General features: G+C 42.8%; 1 long non-coding RNA gene across 1 annotated transcript in view; it reads left to right on the plus strand.

Moving 5' to 3' along the window:
- Positions 1-2,367: 2,367 nt before the first annotated feature.
- LOC116674090 (uncharacterized) overlaps positions 2,368-3,492 on the plus strand; it is an 11,410-nt gene continuing 10,285 nt past the window's right edge. The window contains exon 1 of the long non-coding RNA XR_004327964.1: positions 2,368-2,565. This is a non-coding gene — a long non-coding RNA (uncharacterized LOC116674090). The remainder of the gene's footprint in view (positions 2,566-3,492) is intronic.

Consider the following 3,492-nt stretch of genomic DNA (forward strand, 5'->3'; position numbering starts at 1 on the left):
TATATATATATATATATATATATAACCACAATGTGTATCCCAGGATTCATCCAACACTTTAACTAAACACTAACTAAAAGTAATACATGTTTTATTTATTTATTTATTTTTAGATTTGACTGAAATATATAATTGTTAATCATCATTATTTCGGAGACAATTAATTGTACAGCAACATTTGGAAATGTTTCAGGTCTAGTAACGGGTTAAACACCGTGCGTCGAGGCACCCTTCTTTGACATGTGAAAGAACAAACACAGATTTTTTTATTTTTTATTTTTACTTTCATTTCATACTCGCCCAGGGTGGGCCAGGGGACCCACGGGTGCTACCTCAGGTCCGTCTGCATCGACCTGTCTGTCAGCGTTACTCACAGGGGGGCTTGAATGCGCCGTGACAGGTGCCAATCTGGCGCCTGGCGATAACGGTGTCACCCGGCCGGCGCTCGGAGGCAACCTTAGCAGCCGCCTTTAACAGATGCAAACATTTGAGGTAGTCAGATAGTTTAAGGAACAACAATGGTGTTATTGCATTTTGGTGAATCCTGAAATGTCTCCTACATTCTCTGCGGTTGATTTATGGGTCCTGAGATGAAATGATAGGCCTCTTTAATGCTTGGATGGATTTTCTTGTGTGTTTTGCCTTGGCTGCCTCATGGTTTATGCATTAAGCTTTCAATGCTTTTGGACATTTAAAACAGTTAACGTTACTGCTCCTGTGTGCTGCAGTCATCATATTTACACGCTCGTCTCTCTTTCACATCAATACGTGCAGTAATGTCTTTTACTTTGCATATTCTGTTGTTTGAAGTTTGGCAGACCTTCCTCCACAGCGCTGCAGAGGAGGACCTGGTTAGTCCACATAGCATTCCTGAATGGGAGGAAAAACTGGCTAAGCTCCAGACGGAGCCACGGTGCCGCTGCTAAATATCCTCAGGAAGGAAGTTGTTTTGGTGGAACGTGTGTACGTTCAGAAGTAGTTCTAGTCGTCAACAGAATTGGACGGATAGTCTAGCTAGCTGTCTGGATTTACCCTGCAGAGATCTGAGGACCAGGTAACCATAGTCCTCATGAATCCACCAGAGGTTAGAACGCCAACACAGAGACAGAGGACGGGGACAGAGGTTAGAACGCCAACACAGAGACAGAGGATGGGGACGGAGGTTAGAACGCCAACACAGAGACAGAGGACGGGGACGGAGGTTAGAACGCCAACACAGACACAGAGGACGGGGACGGAGGTTAGAATGCCAACACAGAGACAGAGGACGGGGACGGAGGTTAGAATGCCAACACAGAGACAGAGGACGGGGACGGAGGTTAGAACGCCAACACAGAGGAAGGGGACGGAGGTTTGAACGCTAACACAGAGACAGAGGACGGGGACAGACATCTGGTGGAATTTCTGGGAACAACTGAACAATATCCCAGATATGAAACGTAGTGGATATAGAATACATGACCTCCTACACAGTGTTTAAAGCAAATGTCAAAGCTTTTTTGATTTTTATTCTTTGGCTATAAGTGTTATGACTACTGTGTCACAACAAATGCTGATGAAGATATTTACATCATCAACTGGTGTGAACATGTTAGAGATTGTCAGTTAAATGTGGTTCTGTGTAGTGTATATCAGGGGGGCAGAAACAGAAACCTGGATCCCAAAGGAGAAAGATGGCATTTCTGCTCGCATAACCTCCTTCCTGTTTACATAGTCCTCTGTGTGTGTGTGTGTGTGTGTGTTGGGGGTAGTAACAGGTGTCCGGAGCATTAGCACACACACCAACACACACACAATTGCATACATGCATTACTGTAGTCCTGTACATGCAAATAGACATAAACCATTTGGTTACATAAAATGTAAACATTCTAGCCATGTTTTGCCTCATTTTATACCCTCTTGCTTTTGACATCTTGTTATTTTTTTGTATCCTTACAAAACCACTGAATTATGACTAAAAGTGAAAGTTAAAAGACAAGTTCTACCCAGCCGTGAGAACAGTTGTATGATATCTTTTTGACTACAGAGAAGCTTTAATTCAATGAAAGTAACCAATGAACAGTGATAAGTTACAACAGGAAACCTGTTCCGAGCGTGGCATGTGGCGTTTTGTTGGGATTTACAGTACCATGCAGGGGCGGTCTAATAAAGTACATTTATGTTCAGACTGCAGGCCAAAATGATCCCAAGCCGATTATTATTATTATTATTTTTTTTGTTGCTAATCTGATATTTTCATGACAGTGTCAACAGCCCAAGTCCCATGGCAGCTGATCTGTTCCAGTTCTGATTTGGGCCACCATCAGGATGTAGTCCAAATCCCTTGTCTGGACAGTCGGATCATAATCCATTCACGTCACTCTAGAGCAGGGCTGTCAAACTCAGTTTTACTAAGGGCCACGCTGGATAATAAGAATCACATCAAGGGCCTGTTTGTTGACATGCTTTATTTAACCGAAAATATCAAACGTCTTTGACTGTTATTGCATGTCTGATATAGTCTTCTCACTGACAGTTTGGTCGACATAAAGCCCCAAAAAAGTAACTTAGCCGTCAATGAAGGTGGCGGCGAAAAGGATCGGTAAAAACGTTGAAAACATGCGCCAAAAGCATTGGCAAAAGTGACAAAAACTTCAGAAATAGTGTCAAAACGTTGAAAAAGCGTCAAGAACTACATAGGCCAAAACTTATTATGTACCTAAATTGATATTGAGGGGCCGGATTTGGCCCACAGGCTTTTGAGTTTGACCACTCTCACAATTCTGCACTTTCACATTGACTTTACATGGCGAGAGATATGTCTATATATTAGCAAATAATTTATTTTGAGCCCGGCCTGCACTGCACGCTCCTATGAATGATCCTGTAGCTGTAATAATAGATATATTTCTGTAATTCATCATTTGTTTTATCTTTGAATACATCCGAGGGCTGTTTGCTGTCAAGGCTGTAGTGTGGATGCAACCTACTAATGTCTCTGTTCCCAAACTGCCGGCTATTGGCTAGTAGCTAGCGGTAGCTAGTAGCACGAAATCATTTTTACGTCTCAATTTTTAGTTATGTTTTAAATCTGGCTCTTGAAACTTCCCTAACTTTATAGAAATGCAATACACATCCGCTGAAGTACCTTTGTAGCTCTGCAATCTATGCTCGCTACCAGCAATACCACCAAAAATGAATCAAGTTGAAAGGAATCAGAGTTGTTTGTGAGAACGTGCACCTGCATACTCGATTCTTATCGACAATATCTGACTAACATCAGTTGGAATAGCTCTGAATAGCGCGCGCACACACACACACACACACACACACACCAAACCCTATGTCCAGACCTGTCTTCTCCTTGTTGTTTTCCTGCCCTCCCCATCAGCAGATTTCCCTTCAGAAGCCTCTCTGCTCCTCCCACACACTAAAGATCAATTTGTCTTGCCGACAGGAATCCATATTTTTCTCATCGCAGGTACCGCTTCTTCCAGAACCCCCCCCCCC

This window comes from Etheostoma spectabile, chromosome 24 (genome assembly GCF_008692095.1).
Source record: "Etheostoma spectabile isolate EspeVRDwgs_2016 chromosome 24, UIUC_Espe_1.0, whole genome shotgun sequence".
Taxonomy (NCBI): domain Eukaryota; kingdom Metazoa; phylum Chordata; class Actinopteri; order Perciformes; family Percidae; genus Etheostoma; species Etheostoma spectabile.